Source organism: Podarcis cretensis (assembly GCF_951804945.1).
Source record: "Podarcis cretensis genome assembly, chromosome: 15".
NCBI lineage: Eukaryota > Metazoa > Chordata > Lepidosauria > Squamata > Lacertidae > Podarcis > Podarcis cretensis.
In genome coordinates this window covers 34,176,126-34,195,151 of record NC_137185.1, presented here as the reverse complement: position 1 = coordinate 34,195,151, position 19,026 = coordinate 34,176,126, and the positions used below count along the sequence as shown (strand labels likewise).

General features: G+C 45.6%; 1 protein-coding gene across 6 annotated transcripts in view; it reads right to left on the bottom strand.

Moving 5' to 3' along the window:
- PKNOX2 (PBX/knotted 1 homeobox 2) overlaps positions 1 to 19,026 on the bottom strand; it is a 456,599-nt gene that overhangs the window by 389,320 nt on the left and 48,253 nt on the right. For 4 of the 6 annotated variants that reach the window (XM_079955104.1, XM_079955109.1, XM_079955105.1 and 1 more), the window contains exon 2: positions 6,999 to 7,101. The gene's annotated coding sequence lies outside the window, so the exon portion shown is untranslated. Of the gene's footprint in view, positions 1 to 6,998; positions 7,102 to 9,052; positions 9,073 to 18,655; positions 18,678 to 19,026 lie in introns of those variants that run through there. The other 2 variants (XM_079955106.1, XM_079955108.1) reach the window with 2 other exon arrangements.

Genomic DNA, 19,026 nt, shown 5'->3' with positions numbered 1-19,026 from the left:
GGGAAAGTATAGACAGAATTGTGTGGGAATGGGTTTAAGAAATGGTTAGTTCTGATAACTCTGATCCAAGACTTGTGTTTATTGCCAACTTGTTTGCATTGTTCCTCAAAACACTGCCTGTTGATAGCTCTATATAATTCTCAGAGAAACCCACCTTCACATGATTTTCTCAGTGCCTACTGCAACACCCACACAGTACGGTTAGCAACTGTAAGGCTGGTGTCTTACAAAGCTGCATTTGTAAATGGCGTTTCCATGCGCTCTGGTTTCCATCACCGTGTCCCGTTGCACCAGTAGCGGTTTAGTCATGCTGGCCACACGACCCGGAAAGCTGTTTGCGGACAAACACCGGCTCCCTCGGCCTGAAAGCGAGATGAGCGCGGCAACCCCATAGTCGCCTTTGACTGGACTTAATCGCCCAGGGGTCCTTTGCCTTTTTACCTCTTTGGGACTGCAAAAATCCCAGGTCATGCCTTTCACAACTCCTCCACTTTCAATAAAGGTAAAGGATTTGAACCGCCAACCTTCTGATCAGCAAGCCCAACAGGCTCAGTGGTTTAGACCACAGCTCCACCCGCGCCCCTTCCACTTTCGGAGGACAGCTGAGAAGGCTTGTGCAATATAAAGTATGATGCAAACCAGCCTTAAGTGATATTTAAAAGCTGTCCTCCTAGGCACACAAACTCTGGGGAGGAAGCCCCATTGAGCTTAGTGGGACTGGCATCTGAATAAACATGTCTGGGATTTTACAGTAAGCGTTTTGGAGGTTTTTACAATTCACATTATAAAGGAAAACATAAAAACTGCTTACATTTCCCCCCTGTTCTTTAAATCAGAGTTGGCAGGTACAAAAACACTAAGAACCTGGACCATCCATCCTCTCTCCTTTTTTTAAAGGGATTAATAAAGACAGACAACATACGCTCACCATACATGAAAAAACTGGCAGCATCAAATGTGTATGGGTAGCAGCTACTGCTCTCTGTTTACTGTGTTGCTATAGGGAAGGGGCCATGGTACTGGGGTAGAATACATGCCTAGGATGCAGAAATACCCCAGGATTCAATCCCTGTTATCTTCAGCTAAAAGGGGATCTGAGATAGGAGGGCTGGGAAGGACCTCTGCATGAGACCTTGAAGCGCTCCTGCTGGAATGAAGCTGAAAATAGTTGGCGAGATGACGCGATGCAAGGATGGGGGAGGAATCTATTTCAAACAGGAATCTGGCTGTTCTGACCCGATCAAGCTATTCTTGCATCAGACCACTGCTTGTAGCAATCCCCTAGTGATGCAGCAATAAAACTGTTAGCACATTTGCTAAAGCTAAGCAGGGTCTAGTATGATTCCAAATTGGATGGAGGAGGCTGTGTGTTGAAATTCCTGATTTGCAGGGGGTTGGACTAGATAACCCTTGGGATCCAACTCTACAATTATATATGATTCAATTTAAGTGTCCGCCTATGTCCCTACTGCTTGCTAAATGTCATTTTTGAAAAGTTCAACTAACAATATGCAGAGTTATATGCAGCCAGGTCCAGTGCCGAATTTGCTTATCAGCTAAACAAGCTATAGCTTAGGGCCCCACTCTCTTGGGGCCCCCAAAAAATTTTTAAAGGAAAGAAAAACCTGGATGTACATTTCCAAAATATAAGATAATAAATAAATAAAATAAAACCTACATACAGCAACAGTGTTTTGTGTTGTAGGCTCCTAGGATGTAAGTAATGGGCCCCACCTGCTAGCCTGCTCCCTAAAATATCACTGGTTTGCTCATTTCTATATACAGGGTGCCTACATTAGGCATGAGACACGGGTGGCACTGTGGTCTAAACCACTGAGCCTCTTGAGCTTGCTGATCAGAAGGTTGGCGGTTCGACTCCCCACGACAGAGTGCACTTCCGTTTACCTTCCCGCTGGAGCGGTACCTATTTATCTACTTGCATTTTGACGTGCTTTTGAACTGCTAGGTTGGCAGGAGCAGGGACTGAGCAACGGGAGCTCACCCCATCGTGGGGATTCAAACCGCCGACCTTCTGATCGGCAAGTCCTAGGCTCTGTGGTTTAACCCACAGCGCCACCTAAATCAGGCCCTGGCCAGGTCCCATATAGTCCATGTATAAAAGAGTCAAGCCTATGCTGTATTTCTGCAGCACAATTAAGACCAAAAGGGTGATATCCAACTAAGTTCTACAATGCAGGATGCATTGCTACAGCGGCCCTAATAGACAGTTGTCCAGCCTCTGCTTAAACACCTTGCATCAAAGGAGACTGGACCACCTCCCAAGGCAGTCTGCTCCCCTATCAAACATCTCTTAATATTAGGGAGTTCTCTGTCATGTTTGGCCAAGATATGCTGCCCTGACATTTCTAGTCCTCTTTCTCTGCAGCAACAGTCCGCACCATCTTTTGCGTGACAGTTCTCTCAGCAATAAAGTGAAGGTATATTTTATGCCATTTAGCTCCACTTAGTTGTAGCTGGTGGAGTGTTTCAAGGAATGTTTGATAATCCTGATGCTAACGGACAAGGAAGCAGAAATTGCTGCGGTTTGCCTGCCCATCTGCGGTCAAGAATGTAAATCAGTCAAGCAAATACGATTGGTATGCATTCGCATCGTTGTTTTTTCTAAGTCTGCGAAGGATATGTAATTAATGACTTTCTAAGCATTGTTTTGATATTTCTCTTGGATTGAAATGAACGTAACATACACAAACAGTTATGTAGGCTCACACTTTCTGAAATAATACGTGAACTGAAACACGGCCAACCTTTAGAATTTGCACTTCTCTGAATTTTGTGGCGCAGTTCCCCAGCCAAGCAATATGCAGAAAACTCCATATATTAGAGTGTGCATACAAACACCTATGTTCATGAGAAGAACATGCTAAATGCATTATATTAGGTGGAAGTGATTTGCAAAAATGTGTATATTAGGAGGAACTTTCTGATTAAGTTTCATAAGGGCTTTTTTAAGCTAAAAAATCACATTGGTGTAGAAATGCAAAGAGCAGGTTGAGAAACTTAGAGAAACTTAAATATGCACATGCCTAGGTACAAGCAACTATGCCTCAAATAAATCTCACAAGGGGGCATTCAACACACTACCCTTACATCTGCAATAAGGGGATTAAAATAATAATACTGACCCACCTTACAGGGCTGTTATAAGATTGCACACGCAAGAGATTCTAGGTGAACATTTGAAAGCACTAACACAAATATTACAACTTGCTACCTGCTACTATTTCCGTTGCAATACTTCCTGGTTAGGTTTTATATGTTGATATGTTGGTCTGCCTCTTAAGTCTTGAGCTACAGGACTGGATTGGTGGTATTAAAAATCCCTAAACGTTTTTGTTTTAAAACAAATGAAAAATGCATACCCAACATGCTGCTGGAGCTGTGTGGAATCCCTGAGCACAGATCCGCTATGCATTCTAATCTGGCCTTGCAGTTAGACCTTTTCCTTTTCTTTCTTTTAAAGAAAGCTTATAAACATCACGTTTTATTCCCTGTGGGCAAAGATGGCTGAGGAATTCTTCTCCTGTTCAATGGATTGGTAACAGAAAAGGTCAATTGGAGACTTGGTTTTCTGCAGTCTCCAGTCCCCCTAAGGAAGTGGTTTTAAAAGGGATGTCTGAGATATGCACACATGCCATGCCATCCCTGGGAGAATTTGTAGTGAACTTGGCACCAGCGCTGCCTCCTTAGGATGCTTGAAGCTTAGGAAGAAAGGGAGTGGCAAGGGGTAAATGGGATCTGCAGGATGCCGTGCTGTGCTTGGTGGGGGGCAGATTTACTCAGAGGGGGAACTTTCATGTTAGGCACTTCTCCTCTCACAACAGGAAATGTGTATCCAGCAGCAGCTGGGACCCTGTAGCCCTGATAGGTAGGAAGGCAGGGAGCCCAGCAGTAGGTGGCGCCAGAGCAAATGACAGGTAGAGCCAACTGATTCTAGTCTTGTCAGTATCCTCCTCCCAGCTGAGTTCCACAAGGGCAATGCTAAGACTAAGAAGGAGGAAGCTGACAGGCAATGCCACCCCCTGGGCTGGTTGTAAATAGGAAGTGAGACAGATGAGAAGCTGGCTGAAGGCAGGCTAAGGTTGTGGGGGCAGTTGACTTATATGCCTTAATGAACCAGCCTTCACTGTAAAAGGTAAAGGGACCCCTGACCATTAGGTCCAGTCGTGGACAACTCTGGAGTTGCGGCACTCATCTTGCTTTATTGGCCAAGGGAGCCGGCGTACAGCTTCCGGGTCATGTGGCCAGCATGACTAAGCCGCTTCTGGAGAACCAGAGCAGCGCACGGAAATGCCGTTTACCTTCCCGCCAGAGCGGTACCTATTTATCTACTTGCACTTTGACATGCTTTCAAACTGCTAGGTTGGCAGGAGCAGGGACCGAGAAACAGGAGCTCACCCCGTAGCAGGGATTCGAACCACCAACCTTCCGATCGGCAAGCCCTAGGCTCTGTGGTTTAACCCACAGCGCCACCCCCGTCCTCAGCCTTCACTGTAGTGTATCACTTTTATACTAAGCAAATATAGGGCTTTGTAATGTGGTCAAAAGCCAGCAGATTAGTAAAGATACTGCAATGGGAGATTCAGGAAAGCCAAGAGATGGTACTTTCTAAGAACACAAGAAGAGCTCTGCTGGATTAGGCAAAGGCCCATCTAATCCATAAGCAGGACATGAATGAAACAGACTCTTCTGAACTGCAATTCCCCACAACTAGTATTCAGAGGCATACTGCCTCCGACAGTGGACAGTTAAAGTATGCAATGTACCATCACATGACGCAATGGTGGTCACCTACTCAGCTGGCTTTAAAAGGGGGCTAGACAAATTCATGGGGCAGGGAGCTAGCAATGGCTAGAAGCCACGAGGGCTGTGAACTACCTCCAATATCAGAGGCCTCTGAATAACAGCTGGCAGGGAATGTGAGCCGTATCCTCTCTGACTATTGGCCACAGTAATGGCTGGGGCTGATGGGAGTTGCAGTTCAACAACAGCTGATCCAGTGTGCAGGTGGCAAATTTCCTGCCTTGCAGAAAGGTATGCTGTTAGCCTCTGTTCATGCTACAGTGCTTGCTCAGCCAAAGGAATTTAAAAACCCAAGTACTACTGTCCTTTAAATCTTAAAAATATATATGTTCCCATCAGTTATTGTCATAAAGTCCTCCTAACATACTTTGAATGCAAAGTTGCAAAATTCAGTTCACGAGAAAGGAAGTGCAGGGGTGCAGGCAAGTAATCTTAGACTCTTGCCTTGATGGTTTTATGTGTGTCCTCTCCACCCCTTTCTAGCTAGCAATATTTATTACTTCAATCTGGTAATACAGTGGTGCCTCGCAAGACGAAATTAATCCGTTCCGCGAGTCTCTTCGTCTAGCGGTTTTTTCGTCTTGCGAAGCAAGCCCATTGACGGCTTAGCGGATTAGCGCTATTAGCGGCTTAGCGGCTTTTAGCGGCTTAGCGGATCAGCTGATAAGCGGCTTAGCGGCTTAGAAAAAGGGGCGGAAGGGAAAAAACCCTGCAGGAACTCGCAAGACATTTTCACACTGAGAGCCAGTGTGGTGTAGTGGTTAAGAGCGGTAGTCTCGTAATCTGCAGAATTGGGTTCGAGTCTCCGCTCCTCCACATGCAGTTGCTGGGTGACCTTGGGCTAGTCACACTTCTTTGAAGTCTCTCAGCCCCACTCACCTCACAGAGTGTTTGTTGTGGGGGAGGTAGGGAAAGGAGAATGTTAGCCGCTTTGAGACTCCTTAAAGGGAGTGAAAGGCGGGATATCAAATCCAAACTCTTCTTCTTCTTCTTTCGTCTTGCGAAGCAAGCCCATAGGGAAATTTGTTTTGCGAAGCGCCTCCAAAACGGAAAAGCGTTTCGTCTAGCGGGTTTTCCGTCTTGCGAGGCATTCGTCTTGCGGGGCACCACTGTATGCTGCATTTGGGGGGTCCTGTTGCTCATTCTGCTGAGCAGCCCCCTGGACGTCCTGCCCTGACAACACCACTGAGAGAAGGATGATGTCCCTATCAGGTGTAGATGGTTGATAACCTTGTACTGATCCACAGAGCTCAATAGACACCATCAACCAGTACATCCACACAGAGAAAAGTAAGTGCTCTGGCTACAGGTACAACTGGAAGCAATGCAAGAATACAGCGGCTCATTGAACCAGGAGGCTGGTGGTCAACAAGGCAAGTCCTGTTACACATCTGACAGCTTTCCAGTTCTCCTTAAATGTGAGACACTGAGAATCCTCCTTGGCTACTTGAGTCCCCAGGATCATGTTGGGAAATATCAACGTGCTTGACGTGGGCAGTAAATGTAGTATAAACATAGACAATTGGAGAACAGCCTTTACCAAAGGTGTAATGGGCTTTGAAGATGCTCAAACTCAGGACGAAAGGGAGAAACGTGCTAAGAGGAAGGCACGCTTGGCAAACCCTCACCGTGATCACACAGCGGATCTGTGGATCCAGAACTGGCCTCCACAGTCACTGTTAAAACTGTGTTCATGGAAGGCAATCTTACTTAGCTATGAGATATCACCAAAGAAGGAGACGACCTACTGGTACACAGTCACTAGGTTTTCATTAATTGGAATTAAAAAATAAAAAGAAACAAAAGTTTGTATCCAACTAACTTTTACCCAAAGTAGACCCATTAGAATTAATGGATGTAAATTACATGTGACTGTTAATCTAACGTTCTCTGTCCACTAGTGTTAAGAGTTCTGCTTATGTAGTCTCTTGCACAACCATGTCCAGCAGCCACCAAACATTTTGCCAGTGAAACAAACACAAGTGACCTTAACTTAGTGCGACATTGGAAACAACCAGGTGGGTCAACTCTGAGTATAACTAACATTGGACAGAACCCAGATTAATCTCATTAAGAGCATGCAGTTCTTTTAAGTGTAGATTGTGGGCTGTCAACCCAGAGACTTGGGGAGAAGAGGCCATTGAGAAAAGCACAGCAATTCATAGAGATCAACATACCATTTTGGACTGCTTGACAGGTGGAGATAGAGCAGCTTGCTCTTCCAAATTTATCTTCCAGATCAGGAGTGTGCACATGTAGAACAATCAATAACTTTGCCACCTGTGAAGAAAAGATGGAATAAGACCTCTCAATAATAATAATAATACCTGGAACCCCTAATAAGGCTACCATTGGGTTTGAATCCAATGAAGACCATTCCAAAAAATCATCATAAGAACACACAGTTATGAGTTAAGCTCAAGGTGCTCTTGCCTTGATGTAAACCAGAGATTCATATGCAAGCTGCTGTCTATACCGTCAACCTATTTGTCTATCTAGTGAAGAATTGCCAACTCTAAGTAGTGCTGACTCTCTACAATTTTGGGTAGAGAGCCTTTCCTCATTGCTTGCTCCCTGAACCTTTCTAACTGGAGATAGTGAGGACTGAACCTGGGACCTTTTGTGGAATTATAGGGACAGAACTACCCAAACTGTGAAGGAATTTATTCTTGTATGCGGCTACAGCGGCACAAATGTTATTTGCCCAAAAATGGAAAGAAGAAGTAGTCCCGACAAAAGAAGAATGGATACAAAAACTTGTGGAATATGCAGAAATGGCAAAACTTAACAGGAAAAATGAGAAATCAAGATAAACTTTTTTATAAAAGAATGGAAATGGTTTATTGAATATTTACAAACTGTAAACAGATAAGAACATTAGCAGGATTATTGTAATAACCTGCAGTTATATAAGAGTACACATCGAAAGCAGATGAATAAATGATTAAGTTAATTTGGAATATGCGGAAAGTATAAATTTAAGGTGCTGCAGAAAGAGGGGGAAGGAAGTCGAGTTTCGAAACGTTAAAATGATTGTAAAATTACTGAAATGTATAAAATTGAAAATCATATTTTATTTTATTTTTAAGAACCTGGGAACTTCTGAATACAATCCACATGCTCAACCCTTCCCTATCACTCTACAGCAACAAGGAGCTCATAGGTACAATGGACATCTTTCAACAGAATTTTATGGCCGTTGTGTGATCCAGGTTCTACAGGCAGGATCCAGGGAGCCCCATGAACGTGCAGAAGGTACATCCACTTGTGTCAGGAAGCACATGAGGGAGTTCCACCATTTTTCCTGAAGTCTCCCCACCTCTCAGAAACAGCTGTTTTAGAGGCATGCATGATAGTAAAGCTTCATCACCCAAGTAGAATTTGGCTTCTGATTCTCTGAATCTGTGTTCAAATTTATTTTATTTCCTCCCATCTATCTGGTTTTCTTTAACTGAACAACTTGTATATGCTGCCTGATTGTAATCAAAGCTCAAAGTGGTTTACAAAAGACAGTAGAACAATCAAATTATTGATAAAAAAGGATTAAAAACGAGTATTTAAAACATTCAATGAATAATTTAAATCGGCAATAAGCTAAAACCAGATCAAAACACATGACAGCTTCTATGCGTCTGAATAGGCTTCCCTAACAAAAAAACCAGTTTTTAGCAAGTGCCCGAAAGAGTAGAGTGAAAACACGTCCCTGATATAAATAGGGAGGGAGTTCCAACGTCTCAAAGCAACATTTTGTACACCTCAAAGCAATTTCAGAATAAATTCAACAATAAAAAGCAATGTCATATATTTGCCTGTGCCGTGTGCCCCTTACCCAGCCTGCCCCACTTCCCACCCAGAACCACTGCAATTGAGGGGGCCCCTGCTTTCTCCAGCTCCTCTCCTCCCAGACACAACTTCCCTCTGTTTGGTGGTAAGGCGCTTTTGGTTGTCTTGGGCAAGAAAAAGCGACTAACAAATTTCAAATCCAAGACAGACACAGACTGGGATAAATATCTCCACTTAAAAAGCTTGTTGGGAAAAACTGAAGGTCTTCAGTAGAGGCCCCAAACACAGCCAAGAATAGACAATCCTCTACTGAGGGCCATGCCCTCTGTTGCTGTAAACTTGCTAATACCCTGCACGTTTAAGGAATAGTTGTCCTAAAGAAGGGGTGGGGAATTTGCTCATGGACCAATCTTTGCCCACCAGGCCATTTTCCCCAACCTACACCCACCCATCAGCTGTCGTCACTGGTGATGGAGCCAAGCAGCTCATTGCAATCACCTCCCTTCCAAATCTGTGAAACCCAGGTAGCACAACCAATCACGACTTTTCAGTAGCCCTGGTCTATTTTACCCATTGACTGAGAAGCACGGCAACATCAACGTAGACTCATGAAAGTTTAGCGTCAGGAGTCCGCAATATTGGGCATGGGCCAAGACTTACACCCCAGCAGGGGAGCTCTAGAGTCTGCCCACATCAGCTGCTCACCTGCCTTCTTCAGATACATAGCAGCTGTTTAGAAGCTGGAACATTTTAGGCAATTTATACAGTACCTAAAATGAAAGAAGTTAAGTAAGAGAAGGGACTGGTTTCAGAAAGTTAAAAAATACCAGTTTGTTTGTTTTTATCCCATCAGCCTTAAATGTCATTACTGACTTGAACCAAGACTTTTAGCACATACCTATGCCTTGATTTAAGTGTGAGTCATTGCATCGTGAAACAGACGCACAAACACAACACCACCATGACTGGGGACTCCAGCAAGCTCAAGCTGGAAGAGCTGAGAGGAGGGGGCAAATATTAGATGGTTGATTATGGAATACAGTGGTAGCTCGGGTTACAAACACCTCGGGTTGCAGACTCCGCTAACCCAGAAGTAGTACCTCGGGTTAAGAACTTTACCTCAGGATGAGAACAGAAATTGCACGCTGGCAGCATGGCAGCAGCGGGAGGCCCCATTAGCAAAAGTGGTACCTCAGGTTAAGAACAGTTTCAGGTTAAGAACAGACCTCCGGAACAAATTAAATTCGTAACCCAAGGTACCACTGTACACTTTGGGATAGATCAGGGTCTTTGGTGGGTACTTCAAAACACTTGGGGCCAACAGGTCCACCACACAATTTTGCATATGCTAATTTATAATTTCTTCCGGGAAATTAAGATGCTGAGTGGCAGAGGTCTCATAGCACTGCAAACAGATACCCTATAAGCTAAGGAAAAAAGGGGAAGAAGCACAAGGAGATATGGGGTTCGCCAGACTAGTTCCAGCACTGGCGACTTCAAGGATAGATTACTGCAATCCTCTCCATGTGGGGCTTCCATTGCATTTGATCCAGAGGCTGCACAATGATGTAGAGCGGTTGTGGTTGTTGACAGGAGAGAGACCTTGTCATGTCATGTAACACCTGCGCTCAGAGATCTGTGTTGGTTGCTGATTTGCCACCCAGTCAAGTTCAAGGTGTTACTATTTAGTATATAAAACTCTTAACAACCTGGAATCCGTTTACCTGCAAGATCACCTTTCCCCATATATGCCCACTCAACCAACCACTGTGATCTGCAGAACTGCTACTGTTCTGCACGTGCCATATACAGTGGTGCCTCGCAAGACGAAATTAATCCGTTCCGTGAGGCTCTTCGTATAGCGGTTTTTTCGTCTTGCGAAGCAAGCCCATTGAAAGCTTAGCGGATTAGCGCTATTAGCGGTTTAGCGGCTTTTAGCGATCAGCTGTTAAGCAGCTTATCAGCAGATCAGCTGATAAGCGGCTTAACGGCTTAGGAAAAGGGGGGGAAGGGGAAAAAACCCGCAGGAACTCGCAAGACATTTCCGTCTTGCAAAGCAAGCCCATAGGGAAATTTGTTTTGCGAAGCGCTTCCAAAACGGAAAACCCTTTCGTCTAGCGGGTTTTCCGTCTTGCGAGGCGTTCGTCTTGCGGGGCACCACTGTAATATCTGTTGCGCCCTGAGGCCCCCAAGCACTTCGCCTGAAATAACTTCACACTGACACGTAATTTTAGTTTAAGTTATTGGGCAAAATTTAGGCCACAACTTTATTGATTACAGCAAAGTGAGCGGTGTTGGCTTAGGCATTGGCAACAGACTATAACTGACTCCTGCCTCTCTGTTTGGAAGTCTGGAAAGGTAACACCAAATGAGGGAGCAACATCGATGAAGACCAACGAAGCTCACCCCGGGGTTCCTGTGGTCCTGGCATGGCCCTAGCCCCTCAAGTGGACTTCGGACGAGATCCAGGACCCCCAGATTCCTTTACCAGAATACCCTTCTTCATGGAGGGGCAGGTGATGGCCGCACCTCCCCTCCCATACACTTCAATAAGCCAATGCCTAACCGCCAAACCTTACAAAGTTGTGACGATTGCTAAGGGGGTAGGCGAAAACCAAGTGGCTACATCCAATCTGTCAAATGGAAAAATTCCTACCCAGCCCCTGCTCCAAAGCAGGAGACCCAATCCAAAGCAAGGACAAAGCAGCAGCAGCTAAAATTAGGGAGGGAGGGAGGGTGTTCAGCAGCAGGATGCAAGTTCCCTCAGTTACGCCGCACTGCTGCTTTTATAGGCCCCAAGAATCGCGCCAACTGCCCCGATTGGCCCAAACAGCCCGGGCCCAACGGTTAAGGCTTGGGCCACGCCTGGCAACAACTCTCCCCGTGGGGGTGGCTTAGGGGCCTGCACGCAACCAGGACCCTCATTAAGGAGGATCCCATTTCTGCATTTGAAGAAACCGATCTTTCGGTGTGACAGCGCTGAAACTTTGGAACTTCTTGCCTATTGACATCAGGCAAGTGCCTTCCTTCCACTATTTTTGGTGCCTGCTTAAAACTTTGTTTTGTTCTGTTTGGGCAAGTCTATTCAGACATGCAGATGTTACATGTGTTTTAATCTTTTAAATGTCTTAATACCTTTTTTCAATCTATAGTTTCTAATGTTTCATTTTATACCATTGTAAACTGTTTTGAGCTGTTTTGATTTGTTGTTACAACCAAACAGTGTCTAAATTTAGTAAAATAAATAAACGCCAGATCACAAGAGGACATCAAGTATCTAATGAGTCCTGTAGGTCCCACATTTGTAGCACAACTATCTCAAAACCCTAAGAAAATCATGCATTTATTACATGAGCGCCCATCCTCCTTCCCCCCCCTCCACTAAACTGATTAATTAAATTAATACAAAGACTGTCTTGTTGGGCACTCTCGTCTCTCTGCTTTTCTGCTCCTTTTTTTTTTTTTTAAGCCAGCCAGGCAAACAGGAAACAAAGGGTTTAATTCTGTCTGGTTTCATGAAGGGTGCTGTATGTCATGGCCAGGTGCTGGAACCCAGCCAGCTTCTTGGACCAGCAGCAACAAGGCTGTTAGACAGACCCCCTCAGCTCCAGTCCCAAATTAAAAAATAAATATATCCAACCAGGCACACACACGCAATCAGCAAGTGAAGGCAGCCTGAGAACCAGCTCCAAATACCAGCACAGTAGGGAACTGGCAGAGCAAGCGCAGGGAAATATTAAGAGAGCATTTGAAGGCAAACAAGCAAACGGCAAAAAGCAAAATAACTCGAAAGGGAAGAATGTGGAGTCTGTGCCCTGCGCTAATCCAGGATCAGAATGGTATCTGCCATCTATTCAGTGACACATCACATCTGCTAAGCACGTTGCAAACGGCACCTCACTTTATTAAACAGTCAGGCTGTTGGCTCAAATTTGCCTTGCTCCAGGAGGGCCTAACCTGAAAACCAATTTGATGACACTGAAATAACTCGCATTCACAACTGATCACCCTGCCCCTCCAAATAATGAGTTAAAAATCAAGACAAGTGTCCCGTTTTATTTAGGACCAGCACATCTCTGCATCATCTATGGTAATTTGTAAAAAAGGCAAGATGTAAAGCAGGGTGGGGAGGCTTTCTTAGAACTGATAAAAACTTAAGAGGGTTCTTTTAAATACAGTGGTACCTCGGAAGTCAAATGGAATCCATTCCGGAAGTCTGTTCGACTTCAGAAACCAAGGCGAGGCTTCTGATTGGCTGCAGGAAGCCGCAGAAGTTGCGTCGGGCGTTTGGGTTCCAAAGAACCTTTGCAAACCAGAACACTCACTTCCAGGTTTGCGGCGTTCGTGAGCCAAAACGCCTAAGTACCGAGGTGTTTGGGATCCAAGGTACGACTGTAATATCAAACGGTAGTTTTTTTAAAAAATGCTTGATATTGTATTATGTTTTTATATGTCTTTATGATGTTAGCATCTGAGCCCGGCCTCGGCTTGGGAGGGTGGGATACAAATAAATTATATTATTATTATTATTAGTAGTAGTAGTAGTAGTAGTAGTAGTAGTAGTGTTGGAAGCTTCCCAAAGTGCCTGCAGCAACCCAGCAAGATGGACAGGATATAAATAATCAAAATTTTGTTGTTGTTGTTGCTTTTGCTTTTGCTGCTGCTGCTAATTCACAAACTTTTTGGTATGGCAACACACAAGTCCACATTCATTTGTCATGGTGACAAATTGCATTATTGCCACTAGTGTCAGTGCAGCCTTATAATATGCCAACAAAACAAAAAGTTGTTAGTGGCATCCATCGTACCAGGATTATTTTGGTTTTACTTATAAAAGCCTGCGCAGGTTTTGTGATCCCCTTGCAGGTTGCAACCCGCAGTTTAGGAAACACTCACTGACCTAGGCAAGTCAGTATCTGTGGGTCCTACTTCACAGACCTCTGTTTGAGGGACTCTCCATAAATATAAAGAGTCTTGAGGGAGAGCAAGACAGGCACTAGCAGCGAGTATCTGGACAGCAATCTGAACACTAAAGTGTAGATACAGAGGAATTATCAGTGAAAATAGGATACACAAATGCATTGCCTTAGGGTTCACTGGTTTGCAAAAATGTGTACAGGAAACTCCCCATGTACACAGGAGTTACGTTCCAAGGCACAGCATGCAGATGTAAAATAGTGTATAATCGGAACACCCATTGAAAAAGCCTTCAAGCACCCCGTTCTCCCCTCCCGCCCCAGTCCACCCCTTTCTGTGACGTTTCTGGGTTACTTCTGAGCTCGGCGCCATGTGCACATGCATGGTCGTGCACATATTAGGTGTGCCTAAATCAGTTTTTTATTAGACAAAGGTACCTAACATGTGGCTGCCCTCGAAGCCGAAACTGCATTTGGTGGAAAATGAAGCCATCAGATTACTGGCTGGCGTTCTGTTTAGCTCTTACAACCCTTGCGTTAAGGCAGCTGCACTGGTTCTCAGTCAATTTCCAGGCACAATTCAAGGTGCTCGTATTAGTCTTCAAGGCCCTAAATGACTCTGGCCCCAATACCTGAAAGGCTGCCTTCATCCCTACAGACTCTGCTGGGTGCTAAGATCAACAGTAGGGACCCTCTTAGTAGTTCCCCTGCCCTCAGTGACTTGATGAGGGCAGGAGAGGGTCTTCTCTGTGGCACATCCTGAGTTGTCCACACAGAAGTGTGTCTGTCACCTTTATTATACAACTGGATGGCGGCTAACAGATTGAGGTTGAATCCTGACAAGACAGAAGTACTGTTTTTGGGGGACAGGAGGCGGGCAGGTGTGGAGGATTCCCTGGTCCTGAATGGGGTAACTGTGCCCCTGAAGGACCAGGTGCGCAGCCTGGGAGTCATTTTGGACTCACAGCTGTCCATGGAGGCACAGGTCAAATCTGTATCCAGGGCAGCTGTTTACCAGCTCCATCTGGTACGTAGGCTGAGACCCTACCTGCCCGCAGACTGTCTCGCCAGAGTGGTGCATGCTCTGGTTATCTCCCGCTTGGACTACTGCAATGCACTCTACGTGGGGCTACCTTTGAAGGTGACCCGGAAACTACAACTAATCCAGAATGCGGCAGCTAGACTGGTGACTGGGAGCGGCCGCCGAGACCATATAACACCGGTCTTGAAAGACCTACATTGGCTCCCAGTACGTTTCCGAGCACAATTCAAAGTGTTGGTGCTGACCTTTAAAGCCCTAAATGGCCTCGGTCCAGTATATCTGAAGGAGCGTCTCCTCCCCCATCGGTCTGCCCGGTCTGCCCGGACACTGAGGTCCAGCTCCGAGGGCCTTCTGGCGGTTCCCTCACTGCGAGAGGCCAAGTTGCAGGGAACCAGGCAGAGGGCCTTCTCGGTGGTGGCGCCCGCCCTGTGGAATGCCCTCCCATCGGATGTCAAGGCGATGGACAACTACCTGACATTCAGAAAACATCTGAAGGCAGCCCTGTTCAGGGAAGTTTTTAATATGTGACATTTTAGTGTATTTTTCATCTCTGTTGGAAGCCGCCCAGAGTGGCTGGGGAAACCCAGCCAGATGGGCGGGGTACAAATAATAAATTATTATTATTATTATTATTATTATTATTATTATTATTATTATTATTAACTGAACATGCACCTCTTTACCCTGGCTTCTGACACTTGAAGGGCATATTTGTTTGACCCACCCTATTTTCACAGTTGTGTGTTCAGACCCAGAGACCTCCCTCCTAAATAAAGACACATTTGACTCAAATTTTAATTTTGGTTTTTGGCAGAATTTAGGCCACAACTTTATTGATTGCAGAAAGGTGAGTGGTTGCATAGGCTCTGGTTCGACTAGCTCCCTGCACCCTTGCAGGTAGTGCTGACCGAGAGCTCTATCATAGGTCAGCCAAAGGTGAACACCTGAGGAAGGTGAAAAGCCTGGGAGCAGACTCTATTCACTCCCCAGATGCTCCCCTGGACTCAGGCATGGGCACAACCCCTTTTCAGGGGTTGGCCAAACCACGTTGAGTCCCTGGATTCCTTTAACGGAATACCCTTCACATAGGGATGGTGAGACTGTTCTCCTATCCCTATCACATGAACCAGAGCCTATCTGCTACCTTACAAGTTGTGATGAATTGCTACGGGGCAGTCGAAACCCAAACGGCAACAGCCAATCAGCCAAGTGGGAAAATTCCTGCTGTGCTTCTGTCCCAATGACAGACAACACATGACGGCAGAGCAAGGTCAAGCACAAAAGGCCCTAAAATTAGGGAAAGGTGGGTGAGTGTTCCGATGCCCAAGCTGAAAGAGGAAGCTCTGGGTCACATGCATGGGTTTATATAGGTCCCTCAATCCGTTTAGACTGCAACCCCATTGGCCAGATTGAAACCCAGCATTGAGGGACCTACCAATCGGGTGTTGTGGCTATCCAATGGACCCACCCACAACCAAGAGGTCAGTCTCCAGATCTCACTGCAACACGTACCCTCTTTTAGGGAGGACACAATTTGTTTTAAATTGTTTTTAATATGGTATTTCACTGTTGCAACCTGCCCTGGGATCTTAGGGTGAAGGGCATGTAATTAATAATCACAATAATGTGTACCTGAGGAGAAATGCTCGCTAAAAATGCTAATGAATGCTCATGGGGAGTTTATAAATAAATCAATAAATGAATCACAAAGCGATGTGGAAGTGTGGAGAACTGAACACAGGACTGGGGAAAAACCGAGGTGCTGAGGGAAACCAAAACTGAAAGATTGGCCCATCCCTAGTCTAGGTACATACACACAGAAGACAATGAAGTCCTTATAAGTTATATATTTTCATGACCTAAAAGGTCTCCTCGGCTCTTGTCACCACTACAGGTGGGAAACAGACGGCACGCAGACCTTAAGAAAAAGTGTTTGAGGGAGGGGGAGAGTCCTAGACCCACCCAAGGACATAAACACAATCAATGACTGCATTGTCAAGCCCGGCGTGTGTCAGCAACCGACTCTTACTGCCACACAGTTCTCCAGGCAGAAGTCAGAAAGCACAAATTTAGGCTGTGATTTGATACAAATGGACAAAGTGGCAGGTACCTGCAGATAGCAGCAGGCATATCCTTGTACGTTTGTCAGTATGAAGAAGGAAAGCGAGGGAAGGGTACATTTATATCAGGAGAGAACGGCTTCCCATCATGTGGTAAGCACAGAGTGAGCTAGTCCCACTAAAGGATTTCGAAAGCTGTATCTTCTGATGGCGGTGGGGCACAGGCATTGACACTTGTGAAGTGCAAACCTTTTCCTTTCACAAGGTTGCTTATGAAAGGGCCAAACCAGATGGGATGCTAAACACGCGAAGCTGCATCCAATGTTGGTCCGGCTCAGAGTAGACCCATTGAAATTGGTGGACATAACTTAGATCTTTTATTTTTCAACAGGTCTCCTCTGAGTAGAATTTGGTTGCATATAATCCATTGGATCGTATCCAACTAGCTTCTACTCAAAGTAGACCACTGAAATTAAAGGACATAAGTTAGGGCCAAGATTATCCAAACCACCTGCCATGTATTCAGGTCAACTCTGTTCAGTTTATACATCGCTTCATACAGCCAGAAGGAGTCCACATAGTGATTTACAGCAATGGCAACATACACACACAATAAATATCCTTTAAAACCAAACAAATATATGGAAATGCTGTGGCAACCAGGGGAGCCAACTTGAATAAAATATTGTGGGGGCCCAGGTAAGCCCTGCCTCGCATAATCAATCACATGATGTAGCTCACACACACAATTTGAATGGGAATGCCCGTCAACTTTGAGGAGGCCCAGCCCCCTTAAATATTTTATTGTGGGGGCCGAAAGCCCTCACGGTCCCTAGGAATTGGCTCCTATGGTGGCAACAAATATTCACCCAACGCAAAATAACCATCCCACCCACATGAAAAAATATCAACCAAAAGCCAGGCCATTTAAAAGCTGTCCTAATGCCCAAGTGAGTGAAGATGTCTTTGTGTGGGGCCAGGATGACAAAATTGCGGCTAGGCGAGCCTCTCCTTGGAGATGATTTTTTAATAGGGGCTAACTCAGAAAAGAAATGGGAAGCAGGTGGCGCTGTGGTCTAAACCACAGAGCCTAGGGCTTGCCGATCAGAAGGTCGGCGGTTTGAATCCCCGTGATGGGGTGAGCTCCCGTTGTTCGGTCCCAGCTCTTGCCCACTTAGCAGTTCAAAAGCATGTCAAAATGCAAGTGGATAAATAGGTACCGACTGCTCCAGCGGGAAGGTAAACGGTGTTTCCGTGCGCTGCTCTGGTTCGCCAGATGACACGGAAGCTGTCTGCGGACAAATGCTGGCTCCCTCAGCCTATAGAGCAAGATGAGCGCACAACCCCAGAGCCGTCCACAACTGGACTTAATGGTCAGGGGTACCTTTACCTTTAACTCAGAAAAGACCCATTCTCTTCTTTCTACCCTCCTAACATCTATTGTAAGGGAAAACACAGTACTGTGGTACCTCGGGTTAAGAACTTAATTCATTCTGGAGGTCCTTTCTTAACCTGAGGTACCACTTATCTAATGGGGCCTTCCGCCGCCACTGCGTGATTTCTGTTCTTATCCTGAAGCAAAGTTCTTAACCCAAGGTACTATTTCTGGGTTAGCGGAGTCTGTAACCTGAAGCGTCTGTAACCCAAGGTTCCACTGTATAGGGCCTCAGATATTGGTCCCAGTGCTTATATAGGGAACGGGGTCGAGGTCCTGAGCCATGCAAGGTGTTACGGGTCAAAACCAGCCTTTTGAATTGTGTCTGGGATTTTTTAGGGCAGCAAAGGAGCTTTTGGAACACCTCTGCCACACTTAAAATGTGACCACGCTGAGAGATTGCTGGTGTAGCTGGATTCAAGCATGCAAGAACAATGAAGAAGAAAAAATGAAAGGGGGGGATGGAAATCCCACATAAAATCGCTAAGCAAAAGACAAGAACAGATAGCCTCCTGCATTACAGGCGCAACGTCTCCGCAACTCACAGAAGGAGCTGACTTTGTTTTCACTTCTAAAAATAAAGAGGTTGGCAACTCACAAGAAGATCAAACTGGGACAGTCTTTCTTCTCGCTAACTCGAAGTGCCGAACAGCTCCCCTCCCCTACCGAGACAGCTTCCCAACAGAATCTCAGCAATTGACTTAAGCCTAAAATGAAAGGGCCCCCCAACTGCAAGAGGCAGCATGTGTACAGTATTCATCTCTGTTCTATTTGCGGTAATAGGCCTGCCCTCCAAAGAGAGAAGCGGGGAGAGAGAGAGAGAGAGAGAGAGAGAGAGAGAGAGAGAGAGAGTCGGAGGCTGCCTCGTGCCAAATTTTGCAACAATACGACTGGCTCTGCGAAAAGGGAACTCCCACTTGAGCTGAGCCTTCCAAACTCACGGCACGCAGGGACCTCAACTTGACAAGT